The sequence below is a fragment of the Kogia breviceps genome, chromosome 6, assembly GCF_026419965.1.
Source record: "Kogia breviceps isolate mKogBre1 chromosome 6, mKogBre1 haplotype 1, whole genome shotgun sequence".
NCBI classification, from domain to species: Eukaryota; Metazoa; Chordata; class Mammalia; order Artiodactyla; family Physeteridae; genus Kogia; species Kogia breviceps.
In genome coordinates, this window is record NC_081315.1 from 109,156,290 (window position 1) to 109,169,783 (window position 13,494).

General features: G+C 45.5%; 1 protein-coding gene across 2 annotated transcripts in view; it reads left to right on the forward strand.

The window, feature by feature from the left end:
- The first annotated feature begins 6,159 nt into the window (after positions 1 to 6,159).
- HS3ST1 (heparan sulfate-glucosamine 3-sulfotransferase 1) overlaps positions 6,160 to 13,494 on the forward strand; it is a 31,212-nt gene continuing 23,877 nt past the window's right edge. Inside the window, exons 1-2 of one of the 2 annotated variants that reach the window (XM_059066335.2) lie at positions 6,160 to 6,452; positions 6,943 to 7,156. The gene's annotated coding sequence lies outside the window, so the exon portion shown is untranslated. The remainder of the gene's footprint in view (positions 6,453 to 6,942; positions 7,157 to 13,494) is intronic. The other variant, XM_067036381.1, reaches the window with a different exon arrangement.

The window sequence follows — 13,494 nt, forward strand, 5'->3', positions numbered from 1 at the left end:
ATTACACTGAGAACTGAGCTTTTAAGCCTAGAGTGAGTTTACTGAATTCAATTACAGCATGAATATTGGATTTAAATACCTTATGGATAATTCCTAGAATGTAGGTACATTTTCTAGGCATGAAGAGAACCCCAGATCTCTTCTTCTTCATTTGGAGACAGGACATAAAATCCACTGGACTCTTCTTTCTACTTTTTTAAAGTGCATACATGCAGGTAAGAGAGGAAAGAGAGAATTACATCATGAGACAGGAAAAAAAACATAGACGGACTTGATGTTCACCTGGTCCTAAATCCAGCATTGCTAGTTGTATGCCCTTTAAGAATGCACTTAACTTCTCTATGTCCATGTGCAAAATGGGAATAAAAGGAGAATGTATTCGAATCTCCTAGCATAACACATATCAATAAATGTCATGATTTTTATTTACCTCTACATACCTCCTCCTTATTTCCTATGTTGTCTAATATATTTTCCTAACTTTGTACAAGTTAACTATTTTTTTAACATGGAATTCAAGCATGGTTTGATCAGGGCTCTGTCTTAATTCTTCTCTGATCCACTTGTTTTTATATCTTCTGTGTACCAGAGGTCAGACTTTGTTTCCCTGCTGAGGTCTCTCATGGTCACAGGACAGTTACAAAAAGGAATTAAGGTATCATACTTGCAGGTTAGTCACTTTTACATTTTATAATAAATATTGTTACTAATATATGGAGATGTCAGCTTGATCATTTTAAATATAAAATGCTTTTCTTTCATTTAGAGCTAAGTTGTCTGAGCTTCAAAGTGTTCTTTGAAACACATATTGCTACCATAAAGGAGAAAAAATATATAAATATCACTAGCTCTTCTGAGTGTCATTGCAAACTCTTTATAAGAAAAGTATAGCAAAAGTCAGAAAGAGAACTTGAGCATCTTTCAAGACTCTTCTCATAGCTCTGGCTCTATTTTAAATATAGAATCAAAACAAGGCTTAGAAGTGAGAAGGCAGCCCTGCCGGTTTTCACAGACAATAGGCCACATTCTGGAGGACTTCAGCGGGGACTCCGAGAGGAGTGAGCTGCTAGAAATAGCATGTGCTGCTTGAAGCTGAGAGTTCAGGGTAGGATGTAAGGGTGTGAGAATCACAGCCCAAATGTTCCTTTGACCTTCCTAGTACACAGAGAACAGGAGCACATGAGAATCGTCAGACTGAACTGTAATTTTTCTGTTCTGCGCATCTGTGAGCCCCTTCGGGTAAGGGATTACTTTTTATTCTTCTCTATAAATCTCAGCCCAGGTATCTACCACAGGGATGCTATATAGGATGTACCCAGTAAATGCTTCCACTGAACTGATAGGGCTGAAGAGAGAGGAAAAGGTCCACTTTTTTTTTTTTTTCCCCTGGAGAGTTTGAACCTCCCAGGATCCTTGAATAAGACCTAAAAGAATCAGCAAGACCTGCTCATCAAGGCATCAGTCAGGGCTTCCCTGGTGGCGCAGTGGTTGAGAATCCCTGCCGATGCAGGGCACACAGGTTTGTGCACCGGTCCAGGAAGATCCCACATGCCGCGGAGCGGCTGGGCCCGTGAGCCATGGCCGCTGAGCCTGCGCGTCCAGAGCCTGTGCTCCGCAATGGGAGAGGACACAACAGTGAGAGGCCCGCGTACCGCAAAAAAAAAAAAAAAAAAAAAAAATAGCATCAGTCAGCTTTGGTCCCAGCAAACCTGAAATCAAAGAGAGTGCCAAAATTTCCCATTGCCCTGAAGGCTTTCCAGAACTCAGCAGGGTTTAACAATTTGAACAAGGGGACCACTTTGGACCTGCAATATTGCAACTTTTGTAGACTGATGTGTGTAATTTGGGGCAAAGTTTGACACAGGATCAGAAATAAAAGCAGTATGTTGTCTAGAGTTGTTTACCCAACACAACAAATGGACCATAAGGTATGAGTATGAAATTGGGTTTATCACACATTCTTCACCAGAATCAGTTAAGCATTCATCCCTTGCAATATCACATCTACACAGGGCCAAGATCTCCATTAGAAATCATGAGAGCACAAGGTACTTTCAGTGCTTCTCAAAAAAGTTTCAATTTCTTTTAAAATCAGAAGAAATATCAAGCTTTATATCCCAGAAAATATTTAAATAAATAAGAATAATATACTCTTCTTTAAACCAATGTAGTCATGCAATATAATTTTAATTTTTAATTAATTAAGTAATTCATTTTGGTGAAGGATATGTCCTATAAAGACAAAAGTTAGAGCTAAAGCCTGTAACCACATGTGCCAAGAATACATCTGGTATCGGGAAGGGGATGAAAGTGCTGTTTTCAGAAAAACATCCAATAATCTATTAATCATAGAGGCGTGAAACGTTTTCAAGGACATATAGATAAAGGTGGGAATTGGATGGGCTGTTAGGGAAGGCATGTGATGGGTGTGTTGATTGGAAGGAACCACAATCTTACATGTTTTCTAGATAGGACCCTCATTTTCTCTCTCACAAGCCGTCTGCTCCAGCTAATTAGCAAGTCAAAAGAAATAGAAACAATTCTAGACCTCAGCACAATCAAATTAGAGGAGTTATTTGAGGATACCATTTCCACACAGTGTAATCATACTCTCTTTGTTTTGGTCAAATGAGTGAAAATTATCTTTCAAACCCAACTCCCTCTCCTCTACCCAACCAGCTCTGTGGATGGTGGCATTTCATAACTGCTCTTATCAGTTTTACATGTGATCTTTCCTACGAAGACAGGAACACACAATCTACAATTAAATAATACCCATCAAACTTTCTATACAGCAAGGACCTTTTAAAAAATACATTGACTTTTAAGGTGATTCAGCACTGAGAGCCATTAGAGCCCCATCTAAATCAAGACTTGAAAAGTTTATTAAAATTTGATTTTTAACCTGATCCCAATTTCTTCTGCTTATAAAGAATCCCACTGGACTCCTTAATTTTCATGCTATTAACCTGAAAGAGTCAAATGGCCATGAAGGGAGGAAAGGCTGAGGCTGTCCCGGGTAGCCTTACAGATAAAATCAGGTTGAGCCCAGGCAGGTAGAGTGACCGTGGGTCCTGGAGGTGTTCCGAGGAAGCAAGCTCTCTCTTTCTCTCTCTCTCCAACTCGCCTTCTCCTGACCTCTCTCTTCCATCACATATTTGGGGGAAAATAAACAACCAAAAATACCAAAACCAAACATAAGCAAACTATTCAAGTGCAGAGAGCATGGGCTAGGAGTCTAAGTTTTACTGGAAGGGTAGCTGCCTTGGATAAATCACTTCCTCCTCTGGGGCCCTCATTACTCCCACTCACTCATGTCATGACTTTAAACTTCTGTGCCTTTTTTGTGTGTGTGTGAAATGTGGACATCATGGTTTCTAAGAAGGTCTATGAAAGAACAAATGGTGGGCTTCCCTGGTGGCGCAGTGGTTGGGAGTCTGCCTGCTGATGCAGGGGACACGGGTTCGTGCCCCGGTCCGGGAGGATCCCACATGCCGCGGAGCGGCTGGGCCCATGGGCCATGGCCGCTGAGCCTGTGCGTCCGGAGCCTGTGCTCCGCAACGGGAGAGGCCACAGCAGTGAGAGGCCCGTGTAATGGGGAAAACAAAACAAAACAAAAAAATGGTGAGGTTCGTATCATTCATTTTGTACAGAACCTGGCACAAAAGTCTTGGATGAATCTCAGCTGGGGGTATTCCTGATTCTTGATCCAACACACAGGCCAGTTACTTCCACTTCCATTTCTTTCCTGCAGCGTTTATCTTCTGCAGGACACAGTCTGAAACTTAACTGATGCCAGTGAGTCCCGTAAAAATGGGTTGTGTCAGTCTTGTTTCTCCTTGAGATAAGATTTTCTGCTCCCTTAGGGCAGTGTTGATGTCTTACTTTTCCATCTCTTCCTGAGTACCTAGCATAATAGTAAACACATACCTACTGGGTGCTCTATAAAGACTTTGGTATCTTAGAATATGAGCAGCTGAGAGATCACCTACTAACGCCCTCTCATTTTCTAGTTGATGACACCCATCTGAGAGTGACACCCACTTTTCTAGCTGACTGTTACTGTGTCTCCTATGACCATCCATTCTTACACTGATAGCTTTGAAATGGAAAAACAGAACCACATCTGACCTAAACCCTGGCTCCTTCAGGGAAGTTCAGTTTACAATCTTTTTTGACAGTATTCTATGTTTCAGACACCATGCAAGGTTCTGGAAGAGATAACTAAATTGTACTCCCCATGTTCAAAGCACTTCTAATCTAGTGGGGAAGACAGATCTCTAAGCAGATATTTTCAGTACAGTGTTTGTGTTGTTATAGCAGAGCTGAGTTCTGGCGATACATAAACACCTGGATAGGAAACCTAACTCAGGCCCAGAAGAGGTCAGGGAAGGTTGTTCAGGAGAAATGACAAATGTTTTGGCAAAGACAAAAATGCTAAATAGCAAAATAACCAATTAACTCTTTCTTAGTTATCTAAGCACAAGAATACTCACCATCGCTCAGTGAATGTTGGCTAAAATCAAAAAATGAAAGAAGCTAAAATTCCAGTCCTCAAATTCTTGCCAGTTGCCAGATCTGCTTTGAGTCACTTGGTGCAAGTGAAGCTTGTAACAGAGACTCAAGGCTGGGGCCTGAGGTTCTAGTTCCCTTTTTGGACTTGTAGTGGGGGAACTAAGCAGTTAACCTGACTTTGGCTCCCAGGGTACAGATGGAATCACTGACAGCCTCCCTTCGCATCTTACAAATGAGTTGTGAAATTCAGACTATGGACAAAAGCACTTTGAACTCTTAAGGAAAAGTAATCATGCCAACTTAGAACATAAAGCCACTCCCTATTTTGAAGAACTCATGGTCTGTGCTGGGCTTAGCCTCTGGTAGGAGCTTAAGGACACCAGTAATTGGCAAGGGTATATCTTAAACTACCATTTGACCCGCACAGCCTCATACAAGATTTTACACGGCTTCATAGAATAGGGGGAAAAAAGCACTTCTTTTAAAGCTAATGTAAATTTGAACGTTAAGGCTTTTCAAAGCGGGGCTTTAAACTGACTTCGCTTTTTCCAGTTTTACTGATTAATAACTGACATACATCATTGTATAAGTTTGACATACATCACTGTGTAAGTTTAAGGCATACAGCCTGATGGTTTGATTTACGTATATTATGAAATGATTACGACAATAGGTTCAGCTAACATCCATTTTCTCATATACACACGATAAAAAGGAAAGAAGAAACGAATGAAAGAAAAAATTCACTTCGTGATGAGAACTCTTAGGATTTACTCTGTTCGCAACTTTCCTATGTGCCATACAGCAGTGTTAACTATAGTCATTATGTTGTACATTATACCTCTGGTACTTATTTATTTTATAACTGGAAGTTTGTACTTTTTGACCACCTTCCTCCAATCCCAGCCCCTAACCACAAGTCTGATTAAAGTGACTTTTTAAAACATAAATACATATATATATATTTTTTCTTTTCCTCTTTTTTTTTTCAACCTAAAATAGGCATGTTAAAATTAGTCTGGCTCAAAGAAGCAACCCGGGTCATTAAAACCCCTAAAAGCTTATTTTCCAAAATAAGACTTGGCCTTGGCCTCCCAGATGCTACTATAGCTTTATTAGACAGCCAGATAACGTTGGTCATTATCTTGTTTTCTATTGTAAAAGGGCACTGGGTAACAACAGTACGTGAGAATGGGGTCAATTTCCTACAGCATTAATTACTTAGATGGGAGAGTATTTTTAATCTAAGAAAAGTTAATGATGTTTTTTTAACTTAAAGGACAAATTCGAATTCTTCCAAGTATTTATCTTCCAATATTTAAGATAGGGAAGAGCTGCTGAAATTTCATCTAAAATAAATTACTCTGACGCTCATCTGGCATTTTTCTTTCCTTCTTTTTTTATTTTTTATTTTTTATTTTTTACGTGTTTGCTGATCTGCCTTTAAGGGCGATTCGCTTTGGCTCGGCTAGGCAGGAAGCCCAGCTTCCCCAAGGAGATTCCAACTCCAGGCCCCTGGAAATCTTAAATCTGAAATTGAACTGAAGGCCGGTCTAGTTCTCACACAAAACTTCCCAGCTACAGGAACGCGGGGTAGGGGGCAGGGAGACCTGCTTAATTTCAGAGCTGACATTTGCAATCCTGGTGCACTAGCAAAGGCAGAGCTCAACGCTCTGCGCTCCTCTGGTGAACCGGCATCCGCTCGCGGACGCGAAACCGAAGCTGGAGGGCGTGTTCATGGCGACACGGAGCGCCTGGGAACCGACTCCTCGCGCTGATCCCGGCCCGGCGTGCCCAGCCACTAGCGTCCCGGTTGGGCTGCGGTGTGTGAGGATGGCTCCCCCTGCTTCCTGGGAGGCGCAGAGAGCACCGACGCCTAAAGTGGGCACCTGCCGGGAAGGAAACCGGCGGTGCTGACGCACGTGGGAGGAGCGCAGGTACCGGGGACCTTGCAAGGCTGGAAAGTGGAGGAAGAGGTGGACTCGGGGTTCGGACCTACCTTTCCCTAGCAAGAGTGACGGAGTAGACAGGACTTCCCAGGTTTGCAGCGACGGCAGAGTCACCCAACCCACAACAGGCCCCACCCTCCCGGTAGCGCTGGTCCCCTCCCCAAGCCCCCATCCCCACCCGCCCCAGCCTCCCGGGACTAAAACCCGAGGAACTGCCGTGTCAGATGGGCGGTACTGACTCTTTCAATACCTGTCAGCGGGCGTCCTCAGCCCAGCCCCGCCGCCCCGAGCGCTAAGTAGCTAGCAGGTCACCGAGCGGACCCGACTCGGGGCAGCACCAGAGCGGGCCAGTCACCAGTGGGCGCTCGCGATCCTCCTCTGTCCAGCGCGCTCTCCCTCAGCGCCCGCCTCCTCCGTCCCCTCCTCCCTCTCCTTGCTCCTCCTCCTGCTCCTCCCCTCCTCGGGTCTGATATCCTAGCCTCGCGCCTGCAAAGTCCCCGGCTCGCGGGCAGCCACGAACCTCCGCCACTGCCTGGTCTCAGTGGGTGCCTGCGCCCGTGCCTCACCTGCCTGCCTGCCCAGGTCGTCCCGAGGCTCGCCCCGCCGGCCGCCGGTGCTCCACGGCGCTGCCCATGGCCAAGCCCGAGAGCCGACTTCGGGCGCCAGACCGGCTGGAAGGTGGCGCGGCTCAGGTGAGTGAGGAGCGCGCGAGGTGAGGGCCGTCAGTCTGGGGAGTGGCAAGACCAGGGGCCGTCGAGGTTCCCTGACCTGGCAGCCCGGACTTAGGGCAAGAGCAGAGCCCAAGGTGAGTTGAGGCTGGAGCAAGTGGAGTGTACATTGGGGGAAAAAGGAAGGAGAGGCCAGAGGTTTTCCCATCCTCCTAACCTCCTGACTTGGTCTCTCAGCTGTGCAAGTCTTCAGGGACTGGTTTTTACAGGCAGGTATCCGGGTTTCTGGTTTGGTGGATTGGATTCTTGTTTTTCCTTACCCCCTAGCAGAGTCAGGAGGTTCGCTCCTGCCCGAGGCTTCTCTCTAGGACCGACCGTGAGGAGTATAGCAGGAGCTCAAAGCGCAGCGGAGCCCGGGTACCACTCTGGCTGAGAACTTGGGGCGCGGATACAGTCAGCAAAAAGTCAGTCTGTTGAGGGAGCATGCAGGGTGGGGAAACCTTGGTCTGGTTTGCTTTTGGAGCGGAGCAGAGATGGGGCATTTCCCGAGGGGCGGGGATGCTCCGGAGGAGAGAGATCGAGGCGACAGACAGTAAGTACCCGTTTCCCCTAATGCCAGTTATGCACGGTTCTGATTTGTCGTGTTACTTTCTACTCTTTTTTTTCTTGCGTCTGTTTCTATTTCGAGCACCTTGGGTGGTGACGGCAGATGAAGGTGAGGGGAGGAGGGGCGCCAACCCGCGGTGGGAACGCGTAGAACCCAGCTCAGAACCTGGGGCACACTCACGGAGCCTGGTGTCTCCAGGTGCGCCCTCCGAGGCAGGCGGCCGACTGCGCGCTGCTCCCCCTTCTGGCCCCTGCCTGTGCCGGGAGCCGGAGGCCCGCTTCCAGAGCCGGCAAAAAAAAAAAAAAAAAAAGGGATGGAGAAGCGAGCGGGGGCAAGAGCTGGGATGCAGGGCGCGGGGTGTGAGGTGTGCTCTGCCCCGCGGACGTTTGCCGGCTCTGTGAGTCTTCCGTCTCATCCCCTCCGCCGGGCGGGAGTCCACGCTTCCTCGCACTCCCAGGCCCCTCTCTCGGGAGGGGATTGCATCCCTCTTCCTCCGCCCTCCACTTTGCAAGACCAGTTGTATCCGTTCCTTGTCTTGCGCGAGTCTCGCTCCTCCCCACAGCGTTGTCCGCCGGCTATTTTTATCCACTACTTGTACAGAGATGCTTTGGGGGGGATTCTAGGGAGGCGACTCCAAATCTACTGTCTTCTCGTTGCGCTCCCCGAAGCGGTCCCCTGCTCGCAGGGAGCAGCCGCGAGGAGCAGCCAAGGCATGAGGATGGAGTGCTCCCACTCCGCCTTCTGCAGCCTGAGCTCCCGAAGCCCCGGCGCCACCGGCTCGGCTGCTCCGCCCGCCTCTCGCTGCGGGAGCCGATCCCCGGAGGGTTCCTTAGGGCCTGGGCGCAGGTGCTTGACCGACTTTAGTGGCCACAGCCCTTTTACACGCAGGATCCTTTAGGTCCTACACGGGCGTTCTCGCCTTGCTGCAAAATCTTACCTTATTCTGCTGAAAATGTAATTACCAACTTCCATTCAAGTGTTAATTTCAGGAATTTCATGTTAAAAAAAGAGGGGTAGATAACCCAACTTCTGCCTCTCTGCACTTCTAAATGGGTTTCTAAAACCCAACGCCCCTCCTTTGGCGTTCGGAATTATTGTTGCCTTCTGCTCTCTCAGTAAGATTGAGTGCGATTCGAATAAGCGTGACCCAGTGAAATCCCAGATGGACGCTTCTGCTACAAATCCCCGAGTTACTCTTTGTGTTTCCAGTGCTTAGATTTTTGTCTTTTTTCCCTCCCATAGGATAGCAGAAATAACATTGAAATGGAACATTGTGTTACATAAGGTTTCTCCAGCGCTAGGCAGAGAAAGATCAGCTTCTCAAGAAGCTTTTCAGGGCTTCAGTGGGTCCTTTCTAACTCTTTCAGCCGAATTTGACTGGGATCAGCAACTTCGTGACTAAGCACTCTTAAGTCGAAGCAGTTAATTACGGAGGTAACATCCAGTGAGGAACCCTTACGGAGGCATCTTGAGCGGTGTTTCCAGGCTAGAGATCCAGGCTGAAGCTGCGGGCTGTTCAGGGCACCGTAGCTTTAAGATGGGAAATTCCTTGCTTGGGAAACTGGTGAGAAAGTGCTACCTTGAACTTGCAAAGGGCATCAGAAAAAGCCCGTGGTTCTTAGCTGGGTTGTGGTGTGCTTCGTGTGAAATTTCAAGTCCTCCACTTTGTAGATGTTCAGGAACACTTGGACGCCACAATATAATTGGAGATGCACTTTTGTTGTGAAAAGAAGAAATCCTCTTACTGGAGAAGTCTGGAGTTCTCCTTGAAGGGAAACACAAAGTGGAAGCTTTTCTTACCTTGAACTAAAATTTGATGGCGAATAGAAATGGGCTAGGGATGTGGACTGGCTCAGGTAAAATTGCTTGATGGGTAAGCAGTGCCTTTCCCAGAACAGGGCATCTACCCAGGGTGGCCTATACCCACAGGGAGTACAGAGTTATGTTTTCTCTATTGAGGCCAGTTTGGAGAGAGGAACAGTAAACGGTAGTGATGTCCTGATGGAACTGAGCCTGTATTCAGGGTCACAGCTGAGAATCCAGGTTCCAGGGCATGCTTCTAAGCCAGGGTCCTTGTGTGAGAGACAGTCTTGGAGGAGTAAAGGCCTGTAGCAACTTTGGAGAGTAGCAACCTTCTAGCTGCTCTGTGGGAAATGCAGTAACTTTCCCGCTGGTGTTGGAAAAGATCTGTGTTTTTCCCCATCACTTTGATGTAAGTATCTTCCTTCAACCTCACTAATGACCCAGTGCTTCTTAGAAAGGCCAACATTTTCCAGTGGGGAATGGCAAGAGTGCTAGCTGAATTTGGAGCCAGCTTCTTGCCCCAGGACCCTAAGCAAATTATTTTTTACTCTCTGAGCCTCAGATTTTTCCTCTGCAAAATAGAGACTGAAAGATTATGAGAAAGTGAGAAATGTATGTGAAGAGCATTTGGGCAGTTCTCAAACACTGGTGAAAAATGTACAAGGTTACTTAATTTGCTTTTCCTGCCAATTGCATTTGGTCTATTTTAATGCTAAATTTCATTATAATTTGTGAATGTCTGTGTGAATTACCTATGCTAAACATTAAATGAGGGAGAGGATTCCATATAATGGACCAATATCTCCTTGTGATTATGCCACCTGAAATTCACCAGCATCAGGGCTCCTGGCTTTTGAGAACTATCAGTTTCTTGTTTGTAGAACCAGAGTTAAATTTTTGAGTGTTTTTTTTTTTTTTTTATCTTAATGCATTTCATATGTCTTCAGGAAATATATGTTTCAGGAAGGGCCCTGATATTGATTAACCAAAAAAGGAGGAACTTGCAGATGAGTGTATCAGTTGGGGAAAAGTGATACATGATCAGTTTCAGGAGATGACCTGGGTTTCCCTTGTCTACCTCTGTCATCAACATAAAGTGTCTCTCTATTGCATTTTGGTGTTCAAAAATTTGTCCCCAGGACCTAGCTAAGTGGCTAATACATGCTCGATAAGTATTTTTGAAGTGAGTGAATGAACGATTGAACTGAATCTTCACAGCAACCCTGTGCTGTACCCAGGCAGATGGCATCATTTCTGTTTTAAAGATTTGGAATCTGCTGATTAGAAAAGTTAATTAATTTTCTGAGGGTACAAAGGATTCCAGATTGGAGTTCAGGTCTGTCTGTTCTCATTCCATTCCACTGTACTGCCTGTGTTGCTCTCTCTCTCCCATCACCACTTAAAATCTCCTCCTAATCCATAGTGGACTTCTGCATTTTGGAAGGTTCCCAGCAACCAAACACCCTTCTTATTCAGGGGCGTACCACCCTCCCCTCATGGAGGGACTTTTCCATGGAGGGGTGGGGCTCTTTCTCTGTGTCCACATCTCCAGGCCTTGAACTGGGGCTCAGCTGGATGATACCACTGGAGACTTGGAATCTCAAGAGACTAACTAAAGGGCAAAAAGACAATTGAGCATTTATTTATGACCGTGGGTCATGAATCAGGTGGTGTCAGCAGCACCCTCAATGTCACTGGATGTCCCAGCTATGCCATTCCTATGGCATTATCCTGATGCTCCCTGGTGCCAGGTTCCCTCCATTCCTTTTCATTTCCAAGCCTGGCTTTTCAGCTTCTCATTAATTCCTAGAGGTAACTCATAGTCTTCAAGTAAATTCTTTCTCTGTTTGATTTAGCCAGAATTGTAACCAGCTGATTTTCAGCCGTTCACAGTTTGTCTTCAGGCCTGCCTCTGGCATGAAGCATTCTCAGCTTCCTCTACCCACAGGGAATTAAGCTTATAGCTTTTTCAGGCCGTTAGAATAATATTTACTGGGCCATAGTTTGTCAGTTGTTATGTGATACCACCAGAGTTCTAGAAAAATGAATACATTATTCTTCCAAGAAATAGCATAAACATAACGGAAATAGATCCCAGTGGGCATCTTTTCTTTTCTTTCTTTCTTTTTTTTTTCATGTTACATGCTTTTTGGTAACTTTCCAGCAGGGGTCGCTCACTCTAGTGCCTTCAGCAGCCAGGCAAGGAATAGCCTGAGGAAAACAGGCCTGGGAACAATCAGGGTAAGTCGGGTTGGGGGCTGCAGCTCTGACCCAGCACACAAGTTGGGACCTCAGGCCCTGTCTTGCCACATCTGATTTTTTTTTTTCCAAGAGAGGCTGCAAGTTCACAATTTTATGTAGAATCTACTGACTTTTAAGTGCCAGCCGCTAATTCAAAACAATTCTATAAGTAGGCCTCCTCATCTATATCCCACAGGCCTCCAATTTATGGCCTCTGGGGTCCGGGGATAGAAAAGAAATTGGTTGGACTATGAGGCTAAGTAAGATCAGTTCTTGGGAGTATTGAGGCAAGGGTATATTGGGAGTGTAGTGTAGACAGTGCTCCAGTGAGTCAAATTTCATGTCTATAGAATTTTGTGTTTGCAGTATTCCTTTTCCTTGTCCTGTAAGCAGTTACACCAGTTGCATTTATCCCTTTAACATATGTTTATTGAGTTCCAGTCATGTACCAAGAGTTGTTGTTCTCACTGGTGACACAGTAGGGAATAAAACAGAGGGAAAGCCTTGCTCTTCTGCTTGGCTTCTAGTGGAAGAGACAGGTGAAAAGCAAGATGGGTGAGGACAATCTATCCTAGATTAGATCGAGATGTGCTAAGAATAAAAATAAATCAGAGGAAGTGTCAGGGTGCTGGGGTAAGATCTGTGGTAGGCAGGGCAGGAATCTCCAAGTTCAGTCTCTGACTCAGCATAACCAAAGTCAGGTTTCACTGTCGGAAAGAAAAGATTTTGGGGTGTGGGAATTTGGACCATGGATTATATTCTGGGAGTTGCTATTGCGGGTAAACCCCTAATAACAGACTGTTATCTTAATTTTAATGAAATCAACTACTGAGCCCATGCATTGAGTGTCCAGCAGGTGCCAGGCACTGGATTAGGTGCTAGAATCTACTAACAGACAAAACTAATCAAGGGACAGTCCTCAAGGAAATTGTAGATGAGCATAGAAGACATGAATAAATGATAGCAAAAGAGTAGATGGCTAAAGTGAGCAAGGAGGGTGGAAAGGGTGTCATAACTATTGAGTTTTGACATTCAGAATGCTGGCATTCAGCATCTTTTTAATGGAGCATGTGATATGTGTCAGGAACAGTTTAGGTCTGTGCTTCTCAACCTATTTGAATCCTGGACCCCAACATCAGTGAAGATATTTTAAAGCTTTTTTTACCTGGCCATGACATTTTGTGTTATTACCAAATTCCATCTTGTGTCAAGAAAACAAAGTATTTAAAAAAATCTGTGATTTTTGAAACTCTAGTACACCCTCTCCCCAGTCGGCCCAGCCATTGATAGTGACTGTTGTTGCCAGGGCAGCTGTGCAGAAAATTTAAAAAATAGTTCTTGTTCTTGAGGAACTTACAGTTTAGTACGGCAGTCAGATAAATTAGCAATTTTTTTTTTTCGCTTATGAGCTGAGAAATGCATCCTGTTTGAGCCTTTGCCTGTGTCATCAAGTAAGCCTGTCCTTGAGAACACCTTCTTTACAATCACCCTATTTATTTATTTCATTTCAGTACTCTCTCCCACAGCATGGTTTTGTAGCCATAATGTTTATCTGGAGTCCTCTCATTACTTCATTGCTTCACTTGCTCACTATCTCTCACGCCCCCATCAGAATATGCACCCTGTGTGAGCAGGCATCTGGAGGTGCAGGCTTGTTTCTCCCACCAGCTTCCAGAACAGTGTGTCTGGTTCCAAGTAGTTGCTCAGAAAA